Source organism: Camelus ferus, chromosome 9, assembly GCF_009834535.1.
Source record: "Camelus ferus isolate YT-003-E chromosome 9, BCGSAC_Cfer_1.0, whole genome shotgun sequence".
Taxonomy (NCBI): Eukaryota; Metazoa; Chordata; class Mammalia; order Artiodactyla; family Camelidae; genus Camelus; species Camelus ferus.
Genome location: NC_045704.1, coordinates 50,804,116 through 50,821,052, shown reverse-complemented (window position 1 = coordinate 50,821,052; position 16,937 = coordinate 50,804,116). Strand labels below are relative to the sequence as shown.

Here is a 16,937-nt window from a genome sequence, read left to right as displayed (position 1 = left end):
CTGGTGGCAGAGCCCTCTCTTCCTCCACTACTCCAGTGTGTCTACGTCCACAGTGATGTAATGACTCCAGTTTACTAAACTCTCTAATATTGACTTACATGTCTCATCACAAAATGAGATCATACAGGAAATATCATCTCTTTTTTTTTTACTCGAAAATGAAGTAGGTGAATAAGTTGTCTTAATACCTGGTTCCTAATTGTTAACTACCATTAAGAGTTAGCTCTCGTCACTAGGGTTACAAGTATTGCTAAAACAAATTAAATTAAACTACATGGGAAGACAGTGGGTTCCCAAGCCATTTCCTTTGGCTAGCTCTGTGGAAGACAGATCTTTTACAGCATAATGAACACATTCTCTGATGATCTGACATCAAGGTTTCTCTTTGGAAGGAACTATTTTCTGTTTATAAAATATTTAACATGCCCTCTGGGATAGAAGAAGGGAACCTAGAAGCCTGGATGTCAACGGAACTCTAGGAGTGCAAAAAGAAGGGCTGAATTCTACATGAAACATGATGTTAGCTGGTGGTTGATGCTGGCCTGGCACTGAGCATGGAAACAGCTGTGCGCTTTATGTGCTAATTCATGCAATCCCTCAAATACCTGTGCACTGCGTGTACTGATACCGACACACTTCTCCAAACCGGAAAACTAGCCACAGAGAGACTAAGTAAATCATACAATCCTAATCTCAGTAGGATTAAAACTGAGAACCAGATGTCCTCAGACTCATGGACTATTGTCTATATATATTGTTCTTTGACTTTTTCCCTCGAGAATGGGATTTTCTGCCAAAAAAAAAAAAAAAAAAAGTAGGGATGGAAATGGAATCTCTATCAGGAAAAATATTGAAGTCCTAAGTCTGATGAAAAGTCACTAAGAAACACCAGATGGTTGAATGGATTTAAGTATGAAAAGTGACACAGGAATTAATGGTAATTTAAAATTGAGTATTTTGTCTCTTTGGTATGTGACGTAAGCTCAAAACCATAGTAAAAATACACAGTTACTCCTTGAAAGAAAGTTCGGTTTATTGGGGAAGAAGGTAGGTAACTAAGATGTTGAATTTCGTCATAGCTTACGTGTGTATATGAATTGCTATTCCCTCAATACCACAAATACCTGTAAACTAATCTGAAGTTAATGAAATGTGTGGCATCATTTTAAAAAACAAACCAGGTTTGTGGCATCTTGAATGAAGAGGAAAGTATATGAAACAAAGGACAGCATTTTTCAAGATCATCTTTCATCTCACTGGTAATAGATCATTAGTTGAAATAATTTTCTCATCTGAAACTCAAGTATGTTTTAGGAAATGGGTGTAGTCTCTTCTCCCTGAGACAGAATAAGATACCACTTAAAGGGAATAAGAAAACATCTGGAGGAGAAGGCGGGCGGGGAGATGTAATAGCACGAAACTCCTAAAAGACTTTTTACAGGCATCACTGGCAGCAGGATGAAGCAAGACACGACGGAAACTCATTCCTCAAGAGACTATTTGAAATTCTCCACCACCCGTCCTCTGCTTCTCAAGGAGGAATTTCTATTAGCAAGGAAAACTCAAAATACTTCCTGCTTACATGAGGATCAGTGGTGGCAAAGGCCATCAATTATTTCCTGAAAATGTAGGAAGGACAGAAGTAATTATACTTTGTGGGTGAAACAGGGCTTTCCCCTAGAGGGAAGGAGTTGATCTTACCTGCCACCAAGATGTTCGCAGTGCTTACTAAAGACAGAGCCTTGAATTAGCGGTCGTACATGAAACACTGACAACCACAACTCTGAACATGCAATCCAGTTTACTCTTTTCTAACTACAAAATCACCAGGGTAGGAGGAATCTCCGTCAAGCTTTATGCTCATTTCTTATTTGAAGGACAATACAGGTAAATTAGGCTCAAAATAAAATTTCTAGTTTCTAAATGCTTACCTTTCCCAGACAAGTTTTGTTCTGTGATTGTCAGCAAATTAAATGAAATCAGGATGAACAGTCCATATGATGGCTTCTCCATTCTGACTTTCTGCATTTTAATGATTAGGTAATAACTTATGACCCATTACCCATGAGATCCATATAGAAAATAAACATGACATGCAGAATGTTTTACATAACTCTATAAATACAGAGGCCTGCAAATTTATTTCATTTATTCTATCCCAAGCCAGAAGACTTAGGTTTGAATTCAAATTTTCTCTTTTATTAGAAAAATCCACTTTAAAAAACCTGACAACAGCAAATACTGGCAAAGATAAAGGATAACTGAAACTCTGATATGTTGTTGTCTGGAAGCGAAATGATAACAAGCCCTTTGCAGAAGACTTTGGCCTGTGACCCAGCAAGGCCATGCTTCAGGATTTAACCCAAGAAAAAAGACATACGTCCACACAAAAACCTTACATGAATGTTCATTGCAGCTTTATTTGTAATTGTCAAAAAGCTGGAAATGACTCGAAAGTCATTCAGCGGATGAATGGCAGAATTATAATGTGTCTACACTTAGAATCCTACTCAGCAGTATATGGGAATGAACTCTTGATATGGAATAACTTCCTTTGATGAATCTCAAAGGCATTACGTTGTGTGAGAGGAGCCAGATTTAACAGACTACATGCTGTGTGAGTCCATTTACATGATGTTCTGGAAAAAGAAAGATTTACAGGGACAGAAATGAGATTGGTGTCAGCCAGGGACTGAAGAGTGGGGAGAGGGACTGGCTGCGAATAAACCTTTAGGGGTGATGTCACATATAATATTTCTTGATTGTCGTGGTATTACATGACTATATGAATTTGTCACAGTTCGTAGAACTGTATATCTAAAACATGTGAATTTTATTTCATGTAAATGTAATACATACTGTGATAAGCAAACAAAAAAGTGCAAAGCCTCTGTACTTACTACCCTGAATATTTTTCATTTCATTTTGAAAGACAGAACACTTTTTAAGCTTTAGTTGCCTCTTCTGCGGATTACCCAGTGGTGACCTCACAGGACTGTCACTAGGACTAAGCAATATATAACACCAAAATGCTTCCTAAACAATAAATTATATGCAGTTTCTGTTACCTGGGAAGACTCGAGGTCACAGTTGTTGTTCCTTTCCCAGGTTAAGTCAGTGAGTTGTCCTTGGCGCTTCCAGGTCAAGTGCATGGTTGGAGCTCTGTCCTTGCTCTTCTGCGTTTGACACAGATGGAGCACCCAGTAGGTACTCAGCCCATGCTTTCTCTTCAGCGTAGTTGTACTACATCATGAGCTAGTTTTGAAATGAGTCGCTTTCTTTTGCAACCATGTGAGCCCTGACTAATAGCCCAGAGACCCCTCTTGACAGACCCTGATATCAGCTTTGGGGCCGTGAACTTTCACATTGCAAGTTAAGGTAATCTATGCCATTCTCTATCATTAATTTTAATGACAAGACTGAAGCCCATACAGTTAAGGAAGTATCACATTATCCCAGGATGTAAATGAGCATAACCAGGAATTAAGCAGATGGCTTTTATTTTTCTGTGGCTTCTCCAGTGTATGCAGGGAAGAAGCAACATGTACGTCATATCTGAGACTTTATGATTCAGCAGTGGGTGATGACACCAGTCTGTGCATAAATCTTCTGTCCCTTGTTACCAATAAAGTTCTTTTTTTTTTTTAATTAAGAGAATTGGAAACAAAATTCTACATAGTCTGGCTACCTTATACCTCTGAGAATCTTTAGTCCCTACTGTCCTCAGGCAAACATACTAGTCACCCTGTCACCTTTCTTTTTTAGCATGTTTCTCCAGCTATTTTCTTGAAACCTATATATGTCTTATATATGCCTGTAAAGTAGGTTCCTTGTAGACAACACATAGTTGGATCACATTTTTTGATCCATGTAGGCAATCTCTGTCTTTTAACTGGTGCGTTTATACCATTGACATTCAAAGTGGTTATTGATACTGATACAGTGTTACTAATATCGTTGGATTAATAACCACTGTATTACTGTTTTCTATTTGTTGCCTTTATGCTTCATTTCCTATTTTCATCTACTCTTTTTCTGCCTTTTGTATTTTTGAGATTTATTTATATGATTCCATTTTCTCTCCTTTCTTTGTACCTCAGTTATACTTCATTTTTTCACTTTTTTAGTGGTTGCCCTAGTGTTTGCAATATACATTTGTTTACAGCTTATCGATGCCCGCTTTTGAATAACACTATACCCCTTCCTGGTGATGGGAGTACTTCTTGGAGTTGCCTCACAGTCCTTGGATATTCCGTTCCATGTTTGTTTGTTTGTTTTGTTTTTCAGTGTTTGTGTTCTTTGCTTTTTAGTTTTGGAAGATGCTACTGAGATGTCCTTCAATGCAGTGTCCTTGGCTCAGCTGTGTTCAGTCTGCTGTAGAGCTCATCACAGGCATTGTTCATCTTGGTTACAGTATAGTTTCTATCCAGCATTTCTTTTTGGTTCATTCTTTGGGAATTCCGTCTCTCTGCTCACATTGCCCTCTGTTCTTGCATATTTATCTACTTGATCTACTAGAGCCCTGAGAATATCAATCTTAGTTGTTTTACATTCCCAGCGGGATAATTCCAACCTTGCTGCCACATCTGGTTCTGATGCTTGCCCTGTCTCCTCCTGTTGTGTTTTTTGCCTTTTGATACGCCTTGTCATTTTTTCCTGATAGCCTGACATGATGACAGAGTAAAAGCTGCTGTAAATCGGCCCTGCATAAAAGCAGTGGTGAGGTGTGGGGGGAGGGGAAGCGTCTACAGTCCTCCCATGGGCCTCAGCTTTTCCTGAGCCTGTGCCTCTGGACTGTGAACTTCGCAAGGGCTCCTCAGTTCTGCTTTTTCCTCCTCGCTTAGGTGGGACAGGATGGCCGGAGTGGGCTGGAGTTGGGTCTTTCCCTTCCCCAGGTCAGTGAGGCTCTGGTAGTACCTCAGCGGGGTAGGACCTGGTTAATTTCCTGGTTAGTTTCCCGAAAGAGCAGGCCTTGTTAAGAACAGAGCGCTTTAGCTTGTTGGGGTTTTTTTAATTTTTAAAATTATTTAATTAATTTATTTTTTATTGAAGTATAGTCAGTTTACAGTGTTAATTTCTGGTGATTCAGTTATACATATATATATACACACTATATATATGAGATATATATTCCTTTCCATATTCTTTAGCGTGTTTTAAAATGATGCCTTTTCCCTCCCCCTGCTGCACCCAGGAGAGTTTTTCTTCTGATACTTACTGTGAGACACCTGGTTGAGCTCCTGGAGGTAAATCTCACTGTTTTGTTGGGATGCCCCTAATGACTGGATCCTCCTGGAGTTTTTAACTCTCAGACTTGTCCACACTGAGCCTCCAGCAATTCAGCAGGTACATTTCAGGCTTCCCAGCCCCATCACTGGTCCCCACAGTGGTTTATACATCTCTGCTCCCAGAAGCCAGCCACAGTTCCCTGTCATTTTCCTGTCTGTTTCTTCTATCTTAGGGACGGTGGTTTTCACCTCTTTTATGGATCTGAAGAACCCAAGACCAGTCAACTTCTTTCAGTCTGTTCAGCTTTTTACTTGTTGTTAGGGCAGAGTGAGTCTTCAGGGTCCTTACACGCAGAGCCAGAAACCCGAAGTCTCCTCTCACTGTTTTAAAAGCCTGCTAGTCACGCTTTCCCCTAAAATCCTTTTTCCTTTGTTTCCTCTTCTTTGAATTCTCTGCCACCAGCTGTCTTTTGGCTCACTCCTTTGCTGTCTTCAGATGTCATTTTGTCACATAAAGGCTCTTTTCACACTTCACAGAATATTGCAACTGCCCCCCCTCAGGGTTTCCTGTCTTCTCCCTTGTATTAATTCTGCTCTTTAGAAGACGTCATTAACATCTATTACTCCTTTTATATTCTTCTTACTTATTGCCTGGCTTCCCCACTAAAGAGCAGGCTGCCTGAGGACAAAGATATTTGTCCATTTTGTTGTTGATGGCTGTATTCACAGACCCTGGAAAATGCCTCAAATATATGACAAAATCACATATTTTTATCAAAATGTGTTAAATGAATGGATAAGTGATTCTGGAATTTTACTTATTTTACCATTGATATTTTGTTCACTGAAGACAGAACACACCAATGAACTATTTGGGGGGGTGTTGGGTTCTAGTCAAAGGAAGACCCCAATTCTACCCAAATTCTGTACAGTGAAGAAAATCTTTGAGATAAGGAGCACCTGTAGATTCTAAGGACAGAATAGAAAGTACTTTCTGACCTTGAGTGTGGTCTGGCCCCTGGTCAGGACTGCACTGAGGTCTGGGGCGGCCCGGCATCATGACCATCCACCCAGAGCCTTCTGGTCTCTGGCCACTCCCTGCTTCTCTGTACGTGGGTTTGCCATGGTTACCCCCAGGCAAGTTCACAGAACAAAGAAAGGGAATAGGGTTGGCTATCAGTGAGCAGGTGTCCATCCCTCCGTGCTCATTCCTGACCAGAATGGGGGAGATGAAGGTGGAATCATGGAAAAAATAGGAATGCCTCTTCTAGGGACTGTGGGCAAGTAACATTCTCTACAAAGGACTAAGGACAGGCCTGACAATGAAACATAGTCAGAAGTATTCTGTCATTTATAAAGTCAGGATGTAATACAGATATAAGTCTGTGAGTCTCAGCTGGATGATAGCTCTGAAATGGACCTCAACAGATGACATATATTTTCCTTTCTTCATTTTACAGAGGAGGAATTTCAAACCCAGAGAAGTTTTGAGAGTGCTATCACCTTACTGAGCTTTGATATCTTATGAAATTAATCTCAGCATCCTAGGGGCTCAGTTTCCTAATTAGCAAAGTGAAATGAATTATAAATTTTTAAAAAATAGTATTGACCTTGAGACAATGTCACCAGTAATCTTCCCTACCATTCTCCTATTATTTCTGTCTTTGGAATACATTAGTCTGTTTGCCCTTTGTTTTTTTCTTTTCCTCCATAATTTAAATGAAAGAGTTTTAACTGGTGAAAAAAACCTCAGGAAAAGGAGCAAAATACCCCAAAGGATGTTCTTGATTAAGAAAAGACAAGTATAGCAGCTTTATACAAATGAAACAAGAACTTGTGAAGCACACTTACACACATGAACACATTTTATGTATACAGGTGACTTCTTAAATATAGTCACACCCCAAACATTATCCTTGTGTGAAGAAAATAAATCTGATACCTACAAAATGTGATTCTGAGTTGGTACAACAGAGGAGGAAAAAAATAAACGTTTTGTATCTTTCCTTGAGATGTATCTATTTACTTTCCATTTACATTTGTATGCTTTGCTATACATTTTTTTTGGCATGTATTTACTCTTATATACATCTTAGCAAAATCACCACGAATACTTTTAAAAAATGAAAGGAAAGCTACCAAATAATGTGTACTGTCCAGGCCTTAACACAAATCAACTTTAAAGAATAATATACTGCAAAGAAAAAAGGCAAAAAAAAAAAAAAAAAAAACCCCAAAAACCCTGAAGAGCGTGCCACAGTGTGGTGTGGAGCGTGATTTGTCTAAAAAATCATGGAGACTAAAAATGAACTCCGCATTTAGTGTTATAATTTAATAGATGTTTATACAAATTCTAGGATGTTTCTTTGTCAACAGGAGTGATATTTTTGTCCACTGTCACTTATTACTGAACTCTGAAGTTGTAAACAAGCATTTGTTTTTATTTTCCAGACTGTATGCGACTAAAAAATGAGTAAGTGTTGACATCTTAAATAAATAGGTTAGTTTTTAAGAAAAATGAAGAAACAGATGCTTATTTAGCATGTTTTATCAGTTACCTTGGAGGTTGCATACATGAAAACAGTTTCCTGAATGAGTTTGTGTACGTTACCTCACTTTCTCGAACCTCAAATTTCTCACTTGCAAAATACATCCTAATACAAAAAGTTACTGGGAGAAATTTATAAATTTGTGTCTTTAGAAAGCTTAGCACAGAGCCTGGTATATAGTATAATGGTCAATAGTATTTGCTGTTTTCATTACTATAATTCTCTAGCATCAGGATATTACCATGGAATCAAATGCTCTCTCGCAATGAATTATTTCAGAAGGCTATTATATGTGGAACACTCACAAAAATAATTTACTTTCTTTTCATTTGGCAGTGAGCAGTTTTAAATTACAAATTAATTTGTCTCTTGAGGTTACATAGAGGATGTCTCTGCCAGTGGGTGATAAACACCCACACCTTGACCAGACCTGCATTTTCACACAGTAGAATGTATGGCTGAGTTTCTGCAAGGTGGCTAATGGAATCGTGGAAGATGATCTGTCCACTTTTTGAGTCATTGCTGTAATGAACTTGCCTTGATGAAATGGTAGTTCATATCACTTAAGAAACTTAGCCATGCCAGATAATCACCCTGTATTTCATTTCATTTCCATAATAGACAAAACACGCTGATTGCACACTTCTAAGATGTGACCTTTTCCCTCTCCTTTGCATTGTCCTGTGTTCTGTGAGGGATTTAATGCATGGTGAGCAGCTTGAAAAGAGAAATATTGTCAAAACAAATTGCTACATAATCTTGTTCTTCATTTTTACCTTCTCACGGCCATCTTCGACTTGGATAATGATTCACTTCATACACTTCATCAGCAGAGTAGCCAGTCAAGGGCTGGTGGGGGATCTGTGCTCACAACACATCCACATCTCCTTAGCGTCTCTAAGCTGGATTTGGTTCATTGCTCGCTCTCGGACTCCGTTGGCTCCCGTGTGAAATTGCTGTCTGTTAACTACCAGCATAGGCTATGCCTCTGTTGCAGTTTCAGGGCTAAATAAGTGGGACTCTTCTGTAGCGTATTTCTAGACCACAGAGCTATCATCCTTTGGAAAAACAAGACAAACAACTATGGAAAAATCTTCTATGCTGACTTCAGAAAATGTCTGATCTACCTTAGTGGATAAAACCATATAGAATTCAGCGTGGATGTGTTTGTTTTAAAAAAAAATTTTAATAACCTTTTGTATTTATAGGTGAGGTTACTTTTTTATTGAAGTATATTTGATTTACAGTGTCTTATTAGTTTCAGGTGAACAGCAAAGTGACTCATAGATATATATGCACAGAAATATATATATTTTTTCAGATTACTTTCCATTATAGATTATCAAAAGATACTGAATATAGTTCCCTGTGCTATACAGTAGGTCCTAGTTGTTTATCTATTTTATATATAATAGTGCATATAAATTAATTCCAAGCTCTTACTTTTTGGCAAGATGCCCTCTTCCCAATACTCATGCCTACTTTCATGGCATGTAAAAAATATTTTCTATAAGCAGAACTGGAGACATCATCCAATAAGTCGAGATTTGATGCCAGTAACTCTAGATGCACCTGGAGTTTGAGGGCAAGCTAAATTCATGTAAGATACACAGTGGGGAAACTGTTAGTTACAGCTTACATAATAATTTAGTTGTCACAATCAAAAGGTTTCGATAACGCTACAAAGTTTGCAAAGCACTCAAGTCAAAGCATCTAAAAAATGTAAAGAGCTTTTAAAGAGATTTAATTAACATATATATTTATATTTACAAATTCATACTTAAAATATGGAAGCAACTGGTCATAACGGGAAAGAGAGACGTGTTGGTTCACTGGCTGAGAACAAGGCATCATCTCCTCTTCTCAGAAGCCACATACAGACCCAGACACGGAAGCACAGTTCTGACTGTGGGGTTTCAGATTAGGAATCCTCTGTCTCTCCCCAAGTGAGACAAGAAACAATCACTTTGAGGCACAAAGAAAGGCAAATTCCGCTAAATGCAGCATTCATTCTGCACCCGAGACTATGTTGTCAGGAGATGGAATTCTGTATTTTTCTAAGTCCTTATATGCTGCCAGTCTTCCTATCTGTTCAAAAGTGCTTAACTCCTAACTTCCGTTTTATACAGAATTTCTATTGGCTGCTAGACCCTGGGATGGGGTTGGGGGGTGCATTGAATACTTTGTTAGCACATGAAAAGAGCTGAAGTGAAGAGATTACAAAATAGACTACAGGATTTTGAAGATGCCCCCAAACGTTTTCTGGTCGTTAACGTACCAGGTGAGTGGTGGTTTCATTTAGATCTCAGTTCGGTGGCCTGCAGGGAGCGGCCCCACAGGTCTCCGCTGAGCACGGAAGCAGTAGAGAACTCTTTGTCCACATTCATGCAGGAAGAGTGTCTAGCTTTGCCCATGTTCAGCGAACACGGTAGGAAAGAAGAATAAAATAAACATGGCACGCTCGTCCTGACCTTGAATCCAGCGGTGGTCAGGCTAAACGGCAGGCCACGGCTTAGCTCTTAATACCTCCCTCTGTGTCTCCCCGCATGTTAGCCTCCTTTTAATTCTCACACTGATTAGGTATGATCGCAGTGTGATTTTCCCTCCCGCAGACAAGTCATTTGTATTGCAAATTGTTAATAACATCCTAAAGTCCAATGCTATCATCATCACTGGGGCCGCCACCGCCTTCATACGCACTTCCACGTTATAGAGCCAACAAGCCCGGATACCGGGACGGCCGCAGCCCCTGGTGCAGCTTATGCAACCAGAGCTGGCTCCTCAGGGGGGACCTCAGACTATTATTAAAGGATTGTAACAGATTAGGTGAACGGATGAGTGGAGGTGTAAGCGTTTGTTTCGTTTTTCCTTTCTGTTGATACACACAGCATTAGGAATGCTCGCGTTTCTTTTGGCAGGGGCTTCATAGAAGCATTCTATCTTGATATTTGTATTCATACACAACATTTTATCCTCCAAATATAGGTCAGGCTGAATTTATTGATCAGGTGGTTGCAATGAATTCCTCTTTGGGCTTTAGGATCCAATACACTTGAGCTGGAATTTTGGCTTCTGGATGCCAGCAGTGTGGGTTTTGAAGAAGTTTCTTTTCTCTTTCTGCCTGTTGCCTCATTTCAAAAATACAAATAGCAGTAATCTTTCTTTTGTGTGTATTTAATGGGTTGTATTTAATGAAAATGTGGATTGAAGTGCTGGCGTGCCGTAAGTGCCCGCTATTGCTAATGCTAATCATTAAGTGCTTTTCTGTGGCAAGGGTTTGCTGTTTCTTAGACTCTATTGTAAGTGAAATAAATATATTAGGCATTCAATTGGATTAAATATATACTAATACTTTCCAAATTACATCTTACATGTTAGAATCTGCAGGGACCAAATGAATATCACACCATGAGACGTGTGAATTAGCAAATCAGCAAATAATCTCATTTGAAGTATGGTCGTACATTTACTTAAATATTTTAGATTGATGGTAATTTTGTCCTATCAATCATTTTCTTTCACTTTTAGGGCTTTTATTTTTGGACTCTAGTGTGTGGTAATTGGAAGAATTCAGCTTCTGGCTATGATAGATTTAGTTTGCAGCTGACCAAAATGAATGTCAGGAACACTAGAGAGGGAAAATGCAAGGGCAAAACCCCCACATTTTTGAAGGTGCCAGAGAGCTTCTCAAGGCAGTTAGAACTTGTGGAGCCAACAACCTGGGGAGGAGGAAAAGACATAGGAAGTGAGCCCAACTTTCTGCACCTTTTTGGTCCAGGCATCTGCAGATTGTTAAGCAGCTGGGGGCAGGATGGGAAAAGCTGAGCAGAGAGCAGAGGAGACAGTCCCCACCAAGGGGTATTTCTGACTGTCTTATGGGAGAGAGTGCCAGAGACTGGGGATCAGATCTTCTAAAGCAGCCAGGACTTGAGGGACCACATCCTGCAGTGGAGGGAAGAGGAGCGAAACAATCCTAACTCCGCCCCAACAATCATCTCAAAGTGCTTTGTCAGTGAAAAGGGGTCACTGGGCAAAAGGCAGAGATTGTCTCCTAAATGTCTGAGAAAATAGATGTTTGCAGATTCATAGCCCAAGAAAATGAAAAATGGGAACATAGTTCCCCTAAGAAGGAAGGGATCCTGATACACAGTCTGTTAGAAGGGTAGCCAGAAAATAGACCAGGTCTTAAAAAAACCTAAAATCACTCTTGAATCTGTGCAAGTCCTGCTTATGGACGTCAGAAGGTGATGCCGATGGTGACTAACTATGTGCAAGAATTTAAAACCTAGTTCCCTGGAGGTATGTTTTTTGCTCTAGAGCCTGTAAGAATTTTCATGCAAAGTGGACTGCGCTTAATTAAAAAAAAAAAATTGAAGTGCACAAAGAAATAGGTCCAACCTCCTACACTACTGGTGGGAATGCAGTTTGGTGCAGCCACTATGGAAAACAGTGTGGAGATTCCTCAAAAGACTAGGAATAGACTTACCATATGACCCAGGAATCCCACTCCTGGGCTTGTATCCAGAAGGAACCCTACTTCAGGATGACACCTGCACCCCAATGTTCATAGCAGCACTATTTACAATAGCCAAAACATGGAAACAGCCTAAATGTCCATCAACAGGTGACTGGATAAAGAAGATGTGGTATATTTATACAATGGAATACTACTCAGCCATAAAAACCGACAACATAATGCCATTTGCAGCAACATGGATGCTCCTGGAGAATGTCATTCTAAGTGAAGTAAGCCAGAAAGAGAAAGAAAAATACCATATGAGATCGCTCATATGTGAAATCTAAAAAACAAAAACAAAAACAAACAAACAAACAGAAACAAAGCGTAAATACAGGACAGAAATAGACTCATAGACAGAGAATACAGACTTGTGGTTACCAGGGGTGTGGAGGGTGGCGAAGGGATAGACTGGGATTTCAAAATTGTAGAATAGATAAACAAGATTACACTGTATAGCACAGGGAAATATACACAAAATGTTATGATAACTCACAGAGAAAACAATGTGACAGTGAGTGTGTATATGTCCATGAATGACTGAAAAATTGTGCTGAACACTGGAATTTGACACAACATTGTAAAATGATTATAAATCAATAAAAAATGTTAAAAAAAAAAAAAAAAAGAAATAGATCCAAGAATATAACACAGAAGCAGAGCCAGTGACTGTCCTTAATTCGAAGGACAGGAAAAAAGTTGAAAATTGTGATCTATGTCAAGAGGAGAGATGATAAGTTAGATGATTTCCACAGGGAACTGGAATCCATAAAAATTCCTTCATAATTTTGGAGTAAGCATCATTTTCTTAAACTCAATGCAAAAAGGAGTAACCGTATTGTCTTCAAGGTTTCTCCATGTTGTTGCAAATGGCAGGATCTCCCTGTTTTTTAAGGCAGAAAAATATTCCGTTGTGCATGTGCATGTGTGTATCACAATTTCTTTATCCATTCATCTGTCGATGGACCCTTCGGTTGTTTCCAGATCTTGGCTATTGTGAATATGAAACACATGGAAGCAGAGAGTAGAATGTTTGTTATGGGGGATGGGGAGGTGAGGAAGGTGGAGAAGGGGGAGATGAAGGTGGAACGGGCACAAAGCTGCCATTACGTAAGGTGAATAAGGACACAGATCTCATGTGCAGAATGATGACTATAGTTAATAATACTGTGTTGAATACTGGACATTTTCTAAGGGAGTAAATCTCTGGTGCTTTCGTCACAAAAGACATGGTAATAATATGAGGAGAAGATAATGCTAGTTAGCTGGAGTGTGGGTAATCCTTTCTCTGTGGGTCTGTGTATCAGAGCATCGTGTTGTTTATCTTAAACATATGCAGTTTAAAAATGAATAGAATATCATTTTGAGAAAAAAAGGAGTAATCATATATGAAAATTTTGATAAGTAGGCTTCTGTGAGCATTAAGAACTTTTGATTATTAAAAGACACTGAGATGAGATTAGAAAGGCAAGCCAGAGAGCAAGTGAAGTTTATTTATAAAATTGCGGAATAGATCAACAACTTTAATAGATCAGCTTCAGAAATGAAAGTGACCACTAAGCTAATGAGTATATAGGGAGACCATGGAAAGATACCCATCACGCGACTACCAGAGTGGAAAGGTTGGCAGCGTGTTTGGCAGGACGTAGAAGAATGTAACTCATATTCTGCCGATTGAAAGGAAAATGGTTATTAGCACCTTGGACAATTCCTTAGTCCTGTACACAGAATGATTAATGTGCTGTTATTCCAAGACTCAGCAATTCAGCTCCCAGGCTGAATCCAAAGAAAAGCATAGAATATCTACATTAAAGATGTACAGTCATGTTCATGGCAGTGTTATTTATAGTAACTCAAACCCAAATACTCACCAACTGTAGAATGGATAAATAATTTATAGTTATCCATACAAGGGAATAATACATAAGAAGAGAGATCATTTACATGATGCTATAGGGAGCAAGTGTAATGTTGAGCAACAGAAGTGAGGCACAACGTAATGTGTTAGTATCCTTAGATTTCATAGACAGTGAAAACTGAGCAATGGGATTAGAAGTCTATCTAGATAGTGATTATTTTTGGCTGGAGGTTATGATCAGTAGCAGCTAAACAGGGGTTTCTGCAGTACTGCTAATAATCTAGTTCTTAACGAAGGTAAGGTTTAGATGAGTATATTCGTTTTAAATGCATCACCTTGTACCCTTGTGATGTATACATTTTCTTAATGCCTAACAAAGTGACTCAGTCCCTGAGAATCCTGCAAGTTTGCCTTCCTAAAGTTGTTATTAATTTATAATCAATCAAACCAAGCCACAAGCTTTGGTAGTTTATCTTTCCATACAAATAGTGTTTGCCCTCTCCCTATTCAAGATTTATCACCTTCTCAGCTTCCCCATAGTGGAGATTGCTTATCACTTTAACTTTCAAACAGAAGCACATTGGGCTTAGCTATTTTGCTGTTTCTCATATATTGGAATAATCTTTTTTATTACGATATGAAGGAATGAGTACATGGCTTGGGCTCCTGGATGTAATACAAAATTGATGATTCCGTGAGTTCTGATGGCTCCCCCGATGCTTTCCCCTCACTTTCCCTTGCACATCTGCCTACAGAAGTCTGGAAGGCTTATGTCCATATGGAGGGGTGTGTGAGTGCAGGGATACTGCGTCTCCTCATGAGCACAAACTTTTTGTGGGTGGGTAGGTAATTAGGTTTATTTATTTATTTATCTTAATGGAGGTCCTGGGGATTGAACCCAGGACCTCATGCATGCTAAGCATGCACTCTACCACTGAGCTCTACCTTCCTCCCCCCTCCTCACAACGACAATTTTAACAACATATTGATGTCCTTAAATTTTAATTATTACTCTTTACAAGAGCCAAGATTCACCACCATTTATCGGCAAAGTCTAAACCAGAACTTTGCTGTTGTGTCCCACCAGTGTGATTTGGCTTTGGCTTTGGCTATGCTCTGCTTTTCTAATTACCCATTCATTTATTAGGGTTAACACGCCCTTGGTTCTACACAGTAACACTCTTTCTCCCCGAAGAGAAGTTTGTACACTCTACGAAAACACTGTTAGTATATCTACTCATCTTTTTAAAGATCTTCCAACAGTCTCCTAAAGCTTTGTCTAATCTCTTGCTTTGTGCCTTTACTAATGCTTATTGTATATTTTTACTATCTTCACTATCCACACTTCCTCAACCATTTAGAAGAAAATTATTTTACTCTAAGCAAATCATGCTTTAATTGTCAGGAAACAATACTTGCAGAAATGGAGGCTATTATCACCTTGTTGATATGTGAATCAGTATTCAGGGGACATTTTAGCCAGAACACTCAGATCAGATGAACTCTGCAGGATGGTGTCCTGTCTGGAGAAAGGGAGTGAGATTTAGGGACACTAGTAAGACCAGCCAGTGAGCTCTTCTCCTAATAAAGCACTGTTTATTCCCTTAATAAAACACTATCAGAGCTCTTTTAGCTTTTACAGTCTGAGTAGGGGAGTTCAGCTCATGATACTAGCAGCCTGATTGGTGACAGACCAGCTTGGTGCTGAGAATTATGGGAAGAAACTGGACAAAAACAAATAAAACAAAACTGAAGATATCAGAGAGCTACCTTTGAAGCAGTGGGTATTTTGGGAACTAAGATCTAAGGAAAAGAAAAAAGCCAGGAGATGTGAGTCTGGCATTGGCCCCCTTCTCCACGTAGGGCAGTGACAATTCTCGAAGCAGTTGCTAAGAGACTGAGAAGGGAAAGAAATCAACAGTCCTATGGGAATGGGAGAAGGAAGCAAAAGCAGAGTTTATATTCACTGAGGAAGAGAAATCCTTATAAACCAATAAGGGTTTCTGTTGAGTCCTTCCCGAAAATTAAAAAAAAAAAAAAAAAAGGTGAATCATTGTTGATTGTATGGAACAGCACATCATAATGTCTTGTGGAATATGAAATTCACATCCAATAAAAGATTCAACATCAACATCAGCCCATGAACCAGAGAAGGGGGAGAGTTGTCTGAGGTCCATGCAGTGACCAGGATGAGGCAAAAGTATTAATTTATTTTTATTTTTAAAATTATTTTTTATTAAAGTATAGTCAGTTTACAATATTATGTCAATGTCTGGTGTATAGCACAATACTTCAGCCATATAAGAACATACATATATTCGTTTTCAGATTCTTTTTCACCATATGTTACTATAAGATGCTGAATATGGTTCCCTGTGCTATACAGTATGAACTTATTTAATCTATTTTATATAATATCAGTTAGTATCTGCATATCTCAAACTCCCAGTTTATCCCTTCCCACCCCCTTCCCCCACTGGTAACTAGAAGTTTGTTTTCTATGTCTGTGAGTCTGTTTCTGTTTTGTAAATAAGTTCATTTGTCTTTTTGGTTTTGGTTTTGGTTTTTATTTTAGATTCCACATATGAGTGATATCATATGGTATTTTCTTTTCTCTTTCTGGCTTCACTTAGAATGACAGTCTCCAGGTCCATCCATGTTACTGCAAATGGCATTTTATTCTTTTTTATGGATGAGTAGTATTCCATTGTGTGTATATGTGTGTGTGTGTGTGTGTGTATACCACAGCTTCTTTATCCAGTCATCTGTTGGTGGACATTCAGGTT

General features: G+C 38.9%; 1 protein-coding gene across 1 annotated transcript in view; it reads left to right on the top strand.

Moving 5' to 3' along the window:
• The window catches only part of LOC116665817, a 417,325-nt gene that overhangs the window by 319,777 nt on the left and 80,611 nt on the right, over positions 1-16,937 (top strand). The window lies entirely within an intron of this gene.